This window comes from Stenella coeruleoalba (genome assembly GCF_951394435.1).
Source record: "Stenella coeruleoalba genome assembly, chromosome: 12".
NCBI lineage: Eukaryota > Metazoa > Chordata > Mammalia > Artiodactyla > Delphinidae > Stenella > Stenella coeruleoalba.
Window position 1 is genome coordinate 3,560,287 of NC_137158.1, and position 16,418 is coordinate 3,576,704.

The following is a 16,418-nucleotide window of genomic DNA, read 5'->3' on the forward strand; positions in this document are numbered from 1 at the left end:
CACATACACACACCTAAACACAAACACACACACACACTTTTCCTTAGATAGAAAACTGCTTAAAATTTATTTGGTACCTTGAGTCCTCTTCTTTGCAAGAGTGGCTGTACTGTTTTATACACCACTGCTTTGTTGTCTTGAAAGAAAACGTGCATTTATAGTGTACTGATTTTAGTAAGTATATCTGCAGTCTCCTTTGGGTTTGATTGCTCTTGTTTTGAAATGGAATTTATTCCAGAAAATTAGCTATAGAATAACACATTAGAAATAAATTCCCTGGAGAAGAATATTAATAAAATTATTAAAAATAACATTATAAAACCCAACTGTAAAAGAGGATTAAGAACACAGTATGAAATAAACACTAGCTTGCTTGCCATCATTATTCTTTAACAAATCTTTGATCCTTTTCTTATTTTGAAGAAAAAACATATTTGATATCGTATTACGAATTACCACAGGTATAAATTTTAAAGAAATGAGGTTGGGCTTTAAAGAAATATCTTTAAGGATACACTTGAGATTTAATACATTCTGAAAATATTAAGCACCATAGCTTCCGTTGTACTTCATTAATCTGTTGGCACTATTTTCAGATAATTATGGCCTGGGATATATTAGCTAGGCTAAGGAAAAAGGTGTGAAATACTAACCTTTTGTAAAATCTATTTTGTAAAAAATAATGCAAATGTCTTGCACACAATCAAGCTTCTAGAAAGGGTAGAAGGTAAGAGGTAAAGCCTCTATCACTGCTCCCTGATCTTAATACCTTGAGATACTATGAGGTTTTATGCTATGTCTTCCTTCTCTTTTTCCTCCCTCCTTCCCTCCCTCTCTTTCTTTTCTTTTTTTTTTTCATGAAAAGATATCCAAGAACTACTCACTGTGCTTATCCTATCAATACTTTTTTATTTGCCCTTCTACTGAAAAATAAACTTGAGACTATTTCACAGGTAAAAATATCAAATATATTTATTGTTTTCTGGTCTAATGAGTCTTATGACTTAACGCTTTAAACTCACATTGAGTATTTTATTATTTTATAACATTAATTTGAGTTATTTCTCTTTTTAAAAAACATGGCTGAGTCAGGCAAAGGAAGAATTTATTCCTAGAGAAAAGAAATATGTCTAGCTAAGTAAAAGGAAAGATAAAAAGTAGTCAAAGTTGTTTTAGTCTACAGATCATTCAAAGCTATGAATAGAAATGGGAGAAAAGTTTAAAAATGCTATAAGATGATATCATTAGGGTAATCAGAGAGTCACTTTGTGTTCATCTGAGCTGCAGATACTTTTTACTGCTAAATTAGGTAAAGATAAAATTGCATTCTTTTAAGGGTAAAGTAAAAGGTGAAGCATGGTGATATTTCCATTATTAAGACGAAATAAAGTTTAAATTAACATAGAGAAATGAAAAAAAATATATCAGAACAGCAATGTATTAAGCTATTATGTTTGTTTCATACATTGCCAATATGAATATCTCAGAAGAACCAGAGTAGACTATCATTTAAAAGTATTTTGCTAACAGTTCACATTAAAATCCTACAAAGTATTTCTTAAAAGTAAAATAGGGCAATTTCAGAAAAATCATATTATTTTAAAATAGAAAATATAAAAAGGTGATGATGCTGATAATGATCTTTAATAATGTCTTCATGCATATATTTAGCAAAAGGGTTACCCATACAAAGTGGGCAGGGGTGGGGACCTTAAATTCTGTTTTATGAGCATCTTAGCTTGGATGAAACAGAGCCATGGTCCTTTTAAAAGGTCAATTACATTTTTGGTCTTTGTAGAAAATTGTTGGCGAGGAATTTTTTCTATAGACATCACCGTTTTCCTTAAGTGTGTCCTAATTCATATCAGAAAGTTTTATTATAACTTCAGGGTAGCTCTTTGATAAATTACTAAAGATGTCTTTAAATGAATATGTAACCATAAAATACACCCTTTGGTGATAAAGTCTCAGGAGTAAAAGTTTCTCTGAGATGGTTTGGAGTTTGAGGAAAATCAACTGGCCATGAACCCCTTTAATGAATGTCTTGACTGCCGGATCACCCCTTACCAACAAAGGACCTATTGTGTATGATTTCATCTTCTCCCCTGCCTTTATTCATGTCTGTGAAATATGATTAAGACATTTATTTTTTTTTTTACTTTTAAATTTGTGGTAGAACACAACTTGAGATATAAACTTTTAACAAAATTTTAATGGCACCAATACAGTATTGTTAACTAGAGGCACTAAGTTGTACAGCAGGTCTCCAGAACCTAAGTGTTTATTATCTGTTGAACGGCAAACACCCTTTTTCCCCCTCCCCCCAGCGCCTGGCAACCTCCATTCTAACTTCCTGTTTCTGGGAGCTCAGCTAGTAACTTTGAAGGCAGCAGGACACCATACGAGGTTTTTGTGGGGCAATGGTTAGGAAGAGCTTATGTATCCTACATTGATGATGAGGCCAGGAAAAGAGTGTTTCTGATTGCCTGTGAACTGAACTAGGTTTGTACAGTTGCCTCTTGAGTCACCTGGAAGCTTCTTTACTGCACCTCACACCAAAGCCAGAGAGTCACTGTTATAGTAAAACAGACCTAATTCTGCAAGAGGAAATTAAGAAGTTACATTACTTACTTGTCATACTCAAGACAAAAGTTTGCCAGTTGATGCGATAGGGATTGAACAAGGTATTATTGCAAGGCTGAATAATTTGTTTTTCTCATGCTTTCCAGGCTCTTTCTGAGAGGTGGCCGAGGCCTCAGCACACTTACATACAGTGTTGCCTCTACTCCACCATCAGCGGGTGTCAATTGTATTGGCCACAGCAATGATCATTTAGGACATGGTGGGTTTCTGGAGCATTCGGTGTTAGAGGGAGCATCAGTGAGATCTGGGCTCCCAGAATAATGAGCAGGAAAATTAAAAAAAAAAAAAATACAGAGACTCCCAATACCTTGGGAATTACTGAGTGAAAATGGTATTTGAGAGCTTGAAGATATTATGATTTTAGATAACATTGTAGGTTGATATTGGGGGCAAGGTGTTGGCAAACATTTTCTGTAATGAGTCAAAGAGTAAATACCTTTGGCTATGTAGATGGTCTCTGTTTCAGTCACTCAACTCTGCCATAATTAGCCAGGGACAATATGTAAATGATCAGGCATGGTTGAACTCCAATACAATTATTTATAGACACTGAAATTTTAATTTCATATAATTTTCATGTGCCATGAAATATGACTTTGTAAAATTTGTTTTTTAAACTTTTAATTATGTAACAACTACTCTGAGCTTAAGAGCAATACAAAGAAAAATGTCTGTCTGGGTTTGGTCTCCATAGTTGGCCTACTTGTGTTGTAGCCAATCTAGTGAAGATAGACACCTATTACATGACTAACCAGGTGACTGAACATAGTTTGATAAATGCTATGGTGAAAAGGACAGGATATGATTGGATCACCTAAAAAATACATCCATCTGTTTTGATAGATTCAGGAAAGTTTCTTGAAGGAGGTAGGAGGCTGAGGCAGGGAGGAAGGAAGTTAGCAGCTGTAGGTGGAGATAAAGTTTGTGGATTCAAGTGGAGGTCAGAGAGCAAAGCAAGTTTAAGGAACTAAGAATATTGGAGTAAAGCTGAACTAATTTTGGCATGACCATATAGTTTTAAAATGTAAGCCTCTGCTTTCTATGTTTATAAATATATGTGTTTATTTATTTATTCCTGGTAAGAAAGTGATTTTCTTTACTTTTGCCCTTAGATTCCTTCACATGAAGTTTGATTAACTTTGATGGCAAGAGACATTGCTTTTAACTTGATCTTTGTGGTGCTGCCTAGTAGATTCCACAAATATTATAAACCCTCAGCAGCAAGGGTTAAGGAAGCATGCAGTGGAGTTTGTGATATTATTTAAGACCAGGCCCTATCAATATTTTCTTTTGAGTACCTCTTTAAATAATTATACAAACATATTTCACATGCAAATCAGATGTAGGTACAAACCAAAATAGAAATAGTCTGTAGAGAATGTAGGTTATTATTTTTTAAAGAGATAGTATTAAACATTACTTCTTTTTGTCCACTGATTTTCTTTTTTAAGACATACATTGAAAGCTATGTAGATATATTTATCTTTTCTCAAACATCTGCAGTCACAAAAGTCAGACAATCTATTCTCAGAGTAGTTGGTTTATCCTGACTTATTTTTATAACACTTTAGTTTCTGCACCAAAAAAAAAAAAAGTCCTGAAAAGATCCATCCCATAGAAAAACAGATTAATCTGCCATAGCAGTTGAGTGGAAATTGTAAGCGTATTGATCCCTGACAGTTTCCGGTGATTCTGAGGTCCACGGTTTCAGTAAATTTCTTTTAAACTCAACCTTTAAAACCAGATGCTGCTTATCGTCAGTGAGTTTGGAAGCCTTTGAAGGTAGGCAGCATCATGATCATAGTCAAATGGTATTTAAAGCACATAAATCTCCAAAGGAATTATCATTATTAGTAGTAGTAGTAGCAGTATTAATAAAGGAACCCTCAAATGAGCTTTTGCATTTATACACAGAATTTTTTGTTTGTATAAAGCATTTTTAAAAAATTTGAGGTCAGTGACCATACAGCTAGACACCACCACCAGTAGTATTAAGGCCACATGGTTTGTAGAGTAATTCCTTCTAAAACACAGCAGGGCTCTACTTAGACTCGAATTTGTAAATCTCAAAAACCCACTATTACTGTCAACACAGAGGGTATTAGATATTACAACTCAAATAACTCTAAATTGCCAAATCCAACCATTCTTGGAACCTTTGCCTACTTGAATTTTCCCTGACAGTAAACGCTTACAGGCACTCCCCTCTGGAGTTTCCCCCTCTGACTCCAGAATAGCTCTCGGTCAATATTCCCGTTTTCTTTGACAGCATTTTAAACCTTGTCACTTATTATTTTTCTATATCTCTTGAATATTTATATGAAAATCCTTTAATCTAGATTTTTCAAACTTTTGGTATATACTTACATGTAGTATTTGTATTTAATAATTTTTACTATATCTGTAGTGAGATTCACTTTCTCATTCCTAATATTTATTTATTATTTCCCTCTCTGTGAATTGCCAATTATTTGATTATTTTATGAGAGTTCAACAAACCACACTGTGTTTTTGTTGATCAAATCTATACTTTTCTTGTTACTTTATTTGTTGCTGGTGCTGTATTCTAGAATATTGGTTTTGATTTGTATTCTGATTAAGGCCTCCCTTACTTATTCCTTGATTATTCTGTTGTTCCTTTTTTTCCCCTTTAGCTTACTTTAATTCATTAATCTTAACTCATTGTTAAATTCTACTACATGTATTTAAGGCTACATATTTCCTTTCTTCCTCTTTGTCTGCATCACAGTTTTTATTCTATAATGCTTCATTGATATTCATTCCTAAATGGCTTATAATTTCAGTTTTGATTTTTGTTTATCCTAGGAATTTAATTCTTTTCATTTTATTTTATTGTTAATTTCACTTTTAACTTTATTGTGGCTTATAAATAAGGACCAAAGTATTTCTGCTTCACAAGATTTATTAAGATTGTCTTGTGTTTTCATCCATAGTTATGTTTCAGTATTTCATGAATGTCTTAAAAGAAGGTCAATTTCCTATCTGCTGTATGCAATGTTCTAAATGTAAGAGCAAGTTATCTCATTGCATTATGCAAATACTCTGTCCTCATTTCTTTTCATCTGATCCAGGTTTTATATTATAAGAGAAGCTCTTATTGGATTGTATTTTTTAAATTATTTATCATTTATATAGATACTGTTTTATTGTTTTTCAAAACTTTAGTATAAGAAATCATGTTTCATTTAATAATTTTCACATGGAATTCTGTTTTCTTCTTGTTAGCATTTTCCTGTTATACCCTTGACTAAGGGTGAATTTTATACAAATATCTTTTTAAGATATAGTTATTAAGAATATTATATGATTGGATTTTGTTTTATATACCAGTTTAACAATATGTCTTTATTATTAAATACATCTGTTTTATTTCGTGGATTTAATTTTTGTACAGACTCTCATATATTCTCTCCTGTATCAGCTCTCTTATTTATCAAGGTCTTCCTGGGGTGGGTGGGATGGATTGGGAGATTGGGATTGACATATATACACTACTATGTATAAAATAGATTAACTAATGAGAACAGACTGTATAGCACAGGGAACTCTACTCAGTGCTCTGTGGTGACCTAAATGGGAACAAAATCCAACGAAGACAGGATATATGTATACATATAGCTGATTCACTTTGCTGTACAGCAGAAACTAACACAACATTGTAAAGCAACTATACTCCAATTTAAAAAAAAAAAAAAAAAAAAGGTCTTCCTTTCCGAGCATGTGGCTGTCATTTAATTTTGATGTAAAGTTCTGTCGATTAGTGTAGGTAGCGCCGGGGGCTTCAGTGGGCTTGTGGATCTTCACAGAGGCTGTGCCCTGGCAAGGAAGTCTTCTTCAAACTCCTTCTGAGAGGACATGGTATAGTGCATTTGGGTCTGGTGGATACAGAAAGAGGAGGCGGGGGGAATACAATTTCCCAACTTCAAAAATTATGAGTCTTCTACTGTAAGACTGGAACACTTCTGTTTATTTCTCTCTTTGCCTTTCTTTCATGTTCCCTCAGTCTCTACTTTGGAGATCCAGAGTTCTCTTAAAGTGTGGTTTAAGTCTCAGGCCCCATCACCCATTTAAATAGGCTTCCTATGCTGATCATTCCATTTCTGCAGAGCAGTCCTGGGGTTTCGTCTGGGACCAGAACCACTGTTGTCTGATTTAGAAAATGAGCAATGTGAACTAGACTGCCCTGAAGTTCACAGTGCTATCTCTTAATTGCCTAAATTCCCAGGGGCCTGGGCCCTTCTCCTGCTCTCTTCATGTGGGCACCAAGCTTTGATTAATGCTGAAATTGCAACTGCCTCTGCACTGGTTTTCAACTGTGTGTGTTTTTCCTGGAAGGTTTATTTCACTCTTCTTTCTTTGGCAATCATGAGTTTATCTTTCAGGAATCTGTCAGAATGTCTTGGCCACCAAAACTATTCTTTTTAATTGCTAGCACTGTTAAAACTGCATCCTAAAAAAAACAGATTTTTGATTTTCAATTTTTTTTTTTTTTTGCCGTACGCGGGCCTCTCACTTCTGTGGCCTCTCCCGTTGCGGAGCACAGGCTCCGGATGCACAGCCTCAGCGACCATGGCTCACGGGCCCAGCCACTCCACAGCATGTGGGATCCTCCCAGACCTGGACACGAACCCGTGTCCCCTGCATCGGCAGGCGGACTCTCAACCACTGCGCCACCAGGGAAGCCCGATTTTCAAATAATTTAATTGGAAGGAGATGTAAAGGCATATGGTCAGTTTGTCATCTCAATCCATCTTATAGTCAAATCAATTCTAAAATAATCTTGTACTATAAATAATTATACATTTTGTTTTATAAAAATAAAGAGTATCAATAAATAAATTAAGCAAGAACTCAAGAATTCTACACACAAGAGATAAATACATTTACAACTTTTTGTTTTTGTCTGTGTGTGTGTCTCTGTGCAGGCCTATAAGAGCTCATATGGAAGATATGGTCTCTTAGGCTATGATGTTTTTATTTTTGTTTGTTCTTTTAAAATTAATTTTTATTGGAGTATAGTTGCTGTACAATGCTGTGTTATTTTTTGCAGTACAGCAAAGTGAATCAGCTATACGTATATATATATATCTCCTCCTTTTTTGGATTTCCTTCCCATTTAGGTCACCACAGAGCACTGAGTAGAGTTCCCTGTGCTATACAGTCTGCTCTCATTAGTTATCTATTTTATACATAATAGTGTATATGTGTCAGTCCCAATCTCCCAGTTTATCCCACCCTCCATTCCCCCCCTTGGTATCCATATGTTTGTTCTCTACTTCTGTGTCTCTATTTCTGCTTTGCAAATAATTTCATATATATCATTTTTCTACATTCCACATATAAGCAATATTACATGCTATTTGTTTTTCTCTTTCTGACTTACTTCACTCTGTATGACAGACTCCAAGTTCATCCACCTCACTACAAATAACTACATTTCATTTCTTTTAATGTCTGAGTAATATGCCATTGTATATATGTGCCACATCTTCTTTATTCATTCCTCTGTCAATGGACATTTAGGCTGCTTCCATGTCCTAGCTATTGTAATCAGTGCTGCAATGAACGTTAGGATGCATGTATCTTTTTTTTTTTTAAGATGTTGGGGAGTAGGAGTTTATTAATTAATTTATTTATTTTTGCTGTGTTGGGTCTTCATTTCTGTGCGAGGGCTTTCTCTAGTTGTGGCAAGCAGGGGCCACTCTTCATCGCAGTGAGCGGGCCTCTCACTATCGCGGCCTCTCTTGCTGTGGAGCACAGGCTCCAGACGCGAAGGCTCAGTAGTTGTGGCTTACGGGCCTAGTTGCTCCGCAGCATGTGGGATCCTCCCAGACCAGGGCTCGAACCCGTGTCCCCTTCATTAGCAGGCAGATTCTCAACCACTGCGTCACCAGGGAAGCCCTGCATATATCTTTTTGAATTACGATTTTCTTTGGGTATATGCCCAGTAGTGGGATTGCTTTGTCATATGCTAGTTCTTTTTTCAGGTTTTTAAGAAAACTCCGTACTGTTCTCCATAGTGGCTGTATCAATTTACATTCCCGCCAACAGTGTAGGAGGGTTCCCTTTCCTCCACACCTTCTCCAGCATTTGTTTGTAGATGTTTTGATGATGGCCATTCTGACTGGTGTGAGGTGATGCTTCCTTGTAGTTCTGATTTGCATTTCTCTAATAATTAGTGATTTTGAGCATCTTTTCATGTGTTTGTTGGCCATCTGAATGTCTTCTTTGGAGAAATGTCTGTTTAGATCTTCTGCCCATTCTTTGATTGGGTTGTTTGTTTTTTGATATTGAGCTGCATGAGCTGTTTGTATTTTTTGGAGATTAATCCCTTGTCAGTTTCTTCATTTACAAATATTTTCTCCCATTCTGAGGGCTGTCTTTTTGTCTCGTTTATGGTTTCCTTTGCTGTGCAAAAGCTTTTAAGATTCATTAGGTCCCATTTCTTTATTTTTGTTTTTATTTCCATTTCTCTAGGAGGTGGGTCAAAAAGGATCTTGCTGTGATTTATGTCATAGAGTGTTCTGCCTATGTTTTCCTCTAAGAGTTTTGTAGTGTCTGGCCTTACATTTAGGTATTTAATCCACTTTTTTTTTTTTTTTTTTTTTTTTGCGGTACGCAGGCTTCTCACTGTTGTGGCCTCCAGAGCACAGGCTCCGGATGAGCAGGCCCAGCGGCCATGGCTCATGAACCCAGCCACTCCACGGCATGTGGGATCTTCTCGGACCAGGGCACAAACCCGTGTCCCCTGCATTGGCAGGCAGACTCTGAAACACTGCGCCACCAGGGAAGCCCTATTTAATCCATTTTGAGTTCATTTTTGTGTATGGTGTTAGGGAGTGTTCTAATTTCATTCTTTTACATACTGCTGTCCAGTTTTCCCAGCACTAGTTTTGAAGAGACTGTCTTTTCTCCATTGTATATTCTTAGCTCCTTTGTCATAGATTAGGTGACCATAGGTGCGTGGGTTGATCTCTGGGCTTTCTACCCTGTTCCACTGGTGTACAGTAGGCTATGATGTTTTGAAATTGACATTTCCATCTAAACATTTTGTTTTTAACACATTTTCATTATAATAAAATTGATTTATAACATTATTTTTACAGCTTAATATGATTATTTGGAGGGAAATACAGAAGAAATACACCTGAAACAAATTCTCCAAGTGAGAGGAATTAGTAAGGAAGAAAAGAATAATTCAATTAATTCAATATCACTTGACTACACACTTAAATGTATAAAACAATATAAATATGTATGGACACACATACGCACACATGTGTACATATATGCATATATGTATCCAACCACTTATTGTTAGATATATTTTCAATGTTTTCCAGCATTGAAATATTTATATTTTTGCTAATTTTTCTTTTTGCTTCTGTTTTGTTATCATTTTCCTATTAATTTTAAATCTCTTTACTGACTTATGAAATAACAATATTTATCATATTGTTTCTAATTTTTCTTTTGTTATTAAAGTTAGTCTGTTTCTTGCTATACAGATTGTTTACAGTTTTATGTAGTCATGTTCCTCAATATTTTGTATTTCTCCTTAGGTCATATTTCTTAAGACACTTCCATTCTCACGAATATTAATATCCACACCTAAATTTTCTTCCAATATTTTTAGTTTTAAGTTTTACATGATTGATTTTAATCCATTAGAATTTAATTTTATTGAAAGTGTACAGTACAGACCTTATCATGTCCCCCAAATGTATAGCTTTTCATCCTGACATATTTTTTTTAATGCTCCAATTTTATACATTGTTTACATCACCTTTAAAGTACCATAAATGTTATGTATTCTTATTTATGTATTTGTACCATCTATCTCCTTTGAGGATCTACTTACTGCCATTATCATTCCAATTATGAATTAAGTGGTTAGAAATTGAAAGCTATACACTCATAGTTTAAAAATATCACCTAGCTAACAACCTCCATACAAAGATACCTAAATTCCCTTTTAATAATAAAAAAAATAACATTCTCAATGGAATAGTTAGAAATTTCAGAAACATTCTTTCAGTTAAAGTAGCATATTAAATCAGTGGGAATGAAAGGATTACTTAATAAATTATGTAGAAATATCTATGCCATATCTGAGAAACAAAAATAGGGAAAACGTTAGATTTCTATTCCACAACAGACATGAAAATATTTTCAAACCTAATACATATTGAAATAGAATTATCAATAATAGAAAAATATTGATAATCAATGTAGCTGATAAGGTCAGCTGGTATTTGTTAAGTTTAATAGAATGAGGTGACTTTGTATTATATATATTCAGAAATGATGTCTCCTTTCATCACTCCTTCTTTTCAATAAAATACTGGAGGAAGTCATGGCTAATGCAATAAGACAATAAAAAGAAATACAATTTTGTTTACAGATTACATGATTGTCTACATAGAAAATATCAATGAATTCACCAAAAAAGGCCATTTACATTAGCAACCCAAAATGAGATACATAAGTATAAATCTAACAAAACATGCAGAAGATTTAATGAGGAAAACTATAAAATTCAGATTAAATAAATCAAGGGAGAACTAAATAAATGGAGAGATATTTAATGTTCATTGATCAAAAGACTGAATATTATGAAAATGTCAGTTTTTTTCCAAATTGATCTGTAGATTAAATGAAATTTCAATCAAGATACCAGCAAGTTATTGTATGGACATTGACAAAATGATTCTAAAGTTCGTATGTGGAATAGCAGAATAGAATGCACACAGTATTAAAGGAGAAGAACAAAATAGGAGACTGACATTACCTGACTAACTACAAGGCTTACTATGAAGTCACAGTAATTTGGACAGTGTGATTTTGGTAAAAAAAAAAAAAAAAAAAAAATAGGCAGATTGATCAGTGGCACTCAATAGAGATCCCAGAAATAGACCTACACAAATAAAATCAACTGATCTTTGACAAAAGATCAAAGGTAATTCAATGGAGAAAAGATATACTCTTCACAGATGATGCTGAGACAACTGGATATCCACACATAACAAAAATTGATTCTTGGGATTTCCTTGGTAGTCAGTGGTAAAGAATCCTCCTTACAATGCAGGGGATGTCCGTTCGATCCCTGCTTAGGGAACTAAGATCCTACATGCTGCAGGGCAACTAAGCCTGTGTGCCACAACTACTGAGCTTACGTGCCTCAACTAGAACCTCCACGCTGAAAACTACAAAGCCCACACACTCTGGAACCCGTGCGCCACAACTACAGAGACCACATGCCCTGGAGTCTGTGCACCACAACTAGAGAGAGAAAACCCCCACGCCACAACTAGAAAGAAGCCCAAACACCACAATTAAGAGCCCGTGTGCTGCAAGGAAAGATTCCTCGTGCCACAGCGAAGACCCTGCGTGAAAATCTAAATGAACTTGGATTTATTATTGAATTTTTAAATACAACACCAAAGGTAACATTCATGAAAAAAAGAATTAATAAGTTATTTACAATTTATTAAAATTAAAAAAATTCTGTTCTGCAAAGTACACTGACAGACTGTGACAAGAAGGCAGAGACTGGGAGAAAATATTTGCAAAATACATATCTGAAAAGGACTGTTACACAAGGTATACAAGGAACTCTAAAACACAATAGTAAGAAAATAAACAATATGATTAAAAAATGGGCCAAAGACTAACAGACTCTTTACAGAAGAGAATATGCAGACGGCAAGTAAGAATATGAAAAGATGCTCCACAACATATATCATTAAGGAAGCACAAATTAAAAACACAATGAAATACTGTATTTACCTATTATAATGGCTAAAATCTGAAACACTGAGAACACATATCCTGGCGAGAATGTGGAGAAATAGGAATTCTCATTTCATTGCTATTGGCAATGCAAAATGATGGTCACTATGGAAGACCAAAGTGAACAAAGCCAATCTGAAAACGTTACATTATATGTGATTCCAACTATACGATGTACTGTAAAGCCAAAACTAAGGAAGAGGTAGAAAGATCAGTGGTTTCCAAGTATTGGGGGAGGGGGGAAGGGAAGGATGAATAGGTGGAACACAGAGTATTTTTAATGCAGTGAAAATACTCTGAATGATATTGAAATTATAGATTCATGTCAATATACATTTGTCCAAACCCTTAGAATGTACAAAGTCAAGTCTAAACTGTAAGGAAAATTATGAACTTTGGGCGACTATAATGAGTCAATAATGTAGGTTACTCAATTGCAACAAATATACTACTCGGGTTGGTGTTGCTGGTAATGGTGAAGGCTATGCATGTGTAAAGGCAGAGGGTATATGAGAAATCTCTGCACCGTCCCCATTTTGCTATGAACCTAAAACTGTTCTAAAAAATAAAGCATTTCAAAATAAGGTGATACATTTATAATATATAAGAATACATCAGGGCTTCCCTGGTGGCGCAGTGGTTGAGAGTCTGCCTGCCGATGCAGGGGGCACCGGTCCGGAAAGATCCCACATGCCGCGGAGCGGCTGGGCCTGTAAGCCATGGCCGCTGAGCCTGCGCGTCTGGAGCCTGTGCTCCGCAACGGGAGAGGCCACAACAGTGAGAGACCCGCGTACCGCAAAAAGAAAAAAAAGAATACATCACAAAGTCAAATATATACTGAATTGTATATATTTAAATATTTACATTATACAAGACCATTTAAAGGGACTATCTCATTGCATTCTGTGATTATAGAAGTTTAACTACAAGTGGATATAAATCATAATAATGTGAAGAAAAAAGAAGCATAAAACACTTTGTCCTTAACTATTTATTATGGCAAGCGATTAATCCTGGATCATGAAACCAAACCTTCTTGAGTGTGAAAACTAGAATAATTTTTATGAGTGTAGGAATGTAGCTCTTAGAAAAATGTATAAGTAATATTGCACAAAACTGACTACTGTGTTTAGTAATATGAGAGCACTGCCAGGGTTAAGGCCTATATTATATCTGATGTGAACTGGCGGCAATCTGGGTGACCATAGCTGGCTTCACTTTAGAATCTTACGCAAGTAGTAGCAAAAGCTCCAAGCAATGCTGAGGACTCAGAAAAGTGGAACATGACAGCCCTCTCCTACCCGTCCTTGCTCTTCCCCAGCTGCTGATCTCCATGTGGCTCAGGCTTCACCAGCCCCCAAGCCAGTTGTAAAAAGGCCCTGCATGTCTTCAGGAGTATCTTACAAATCTCAAGTTAATTCCTCAGAATCCTGCATGTACTTCCCAGGTTTCACCAGGGTTGATTGTGGAGGAGAGATTCAGGAAACTGAAGGTCATTTGCCAAGTTGTCTCCTTGAATCTTTCCTTATAATTCACCTTTCTTTTATGAAGAAGGTGGAGGTAGTAGAGTAGGAAAAGGTTAACACAAGCCCATGGTCATAACTGCAAAGGCTTGTAACTGGGATTATTTAATGTTAAAGTGCAAGTTTATCTCCAATCTGAGATCAGTCCTAGACCCACATCAAGAAGGAAAAGCATAAGTACACCTCAATTCACTTATCTGCTTAGCATGGAGTTAATTTAGCATTTTAATTAAATTTAGCATGTTAATTTTAGTACTAGCTTCCATCTAACTCTGTACACCATTTTCCTAATAACTGGGGTCCCATCCTGATGTTTGACTTATGCCACTACAAGGGCTTCACCTTTTGTTCTTGAACCACAGACTGTCATGTATAAAATGCAATTCCAATAACAATTCTTAATAACATGGGCCTGCCCCTTAATTTTCAGTCAGCCCTAATCTGGCCTCTCCAAAATGAGAGTCGAAATTCTTACCTTCATTTGAAACTTTCCACTATAAAGTCTCAGACTAGATTTTGGTCTCTTGTATCCTGGTAACTATCTCCTCTGCTAAATTTACGACCTTTTGTCTGATTACTTGACCCTACCTGACACCTGGTCCTACCTCTAGGTCTTCCACGTGTCACTAAATTAGAGTACTGAAAATAATATTGAATTTACAACTATTTAATATTTGTCTCACAGACTAGTGTTTTGTCCCTGGGGAAGGCATTTCTACTTTCTATCAGATGAGTAAATGGCCTGCAAATTAGGGAGAGCAAAAGCAGACCCCTGGACACGGTCATGACAGAGGATGTAGATGAGTGATCCTCTCCTGGGTGAGACAGGAGGCAGTGGTATGTCTGAGAGCTCGTGACTGCTCAGGACATTCAAAATCAAATCTGAAACTCTGTAGAGTCCAAGTCAATGAACAAACAAAACAAACGTGGTCTGCACTGCAAAATTGTATACTATTCCTGAGACATTCATCCCCAGACCAAATAGACTTCTCCTACCCTCAGGACTGCAGCCCATAATTCTGTGACTCTGGTTTCCCTTATATCAACATGGCTTACATGGTCTATTTTTAACAAGCTTTTATCTCAATATAATCATCTTGAGGCAACAGGATGTAAGATAGACCTTGGTTCAAACCCCAACTCTTCCATTTAGGAGCTGACCTACCTGAAGCAAATGATTAGCTTCTCTGAGTTTCTGTGTTCTTTTTCATAAAATAGGGTAAAATAATTTATATATAAAGTGGTTGTAGAGAAGGTTAATATAAACTAAAAGAGATTTAAAGGATGAAAAAATAAAAATTATTTTTGTTAATCCTCTCCACACTCTCATACATGCCTTCTACATGTTGTATTTTTTTCTTTAGGCTACAAAAGCTTCTTAAGAACAATCCTGCCCTTAGCAGTTGAAATTCAGGACCAGATTATTGATTACAGAGAAATATTATTATCTATTATAAAATTTCCCAATAACTATCTTAGTGTTTTTATATGGAAACTTCTTCATGAACTCTTGTCAAAAGCCTAAAACATTACAACTATATTGAAAAGGAGTAAACAGAAAGGCAGTATCTAAATTTGAAAAAAAGAAAAAAAAGAAAATATAATTGCTAGTTATTTTGTTTTGTTTCCTTTGAGACTAATCTCTCAGTGGTGCTTTTTCAAACAACACTTCGATGTCAGGTTCAAGTTCTACACACCCTTTGCTATTATCAACTTGCAAAATTTATCAGCAGAACAGAGCCTGCTGCAGAATTGCTGTTGTCTATAAAAATGCAAATGGCACTAAATCAAAATGGGCTGCTGAAAAATTAAAAATCAAATGTACGAATCAGCCAACTGCCTGGACTTAGGAAGAGAGCATTTGAAAGCTCATATGTGGACTGATATTTCCAATTGACATACTCTGTTGTTTTAAGCAAACCTTTTAAAAATTCATTGCTTGAGCAGATCTAGCAAACCTGTTTTTCTCTCCAGAGTTGCTTTTCCTATTGCCTTGGCTTATGAAGTTTCATAGGATGAGTTTTGAATTATTCTAAAAATAGCTATAGGGTATGCTATTTACATCATAAAAGATATAGCGACTGAATCAGAGGGTTTGTGCCAATCTGTAACACAACACAAAGATTTTCCATTGTGATGCAGCATGTATAAGGAGCCATCTCTTGAACACACAGAAAAAAACTAACCCTTTATATTTGTATTTAAATATATATTTTTGGCTCTCTGGTAGACTGTCCATTCTTTAACAAACAAATTCTATTCAGGTCTTTGCTGACTATTGCTGTTTCTGTGTAATTATATAAAATTAAGGCTGTGTATATTTAAAGTGAGACTGTTCTAGCCTATCGCCCTGCATATCACCATTAGCCTTTACTATTTTCAAGTCAAAACATAAATACTTAAGTAATAGTCATTTCTTCTGGGGCTTAGCAAACAAAT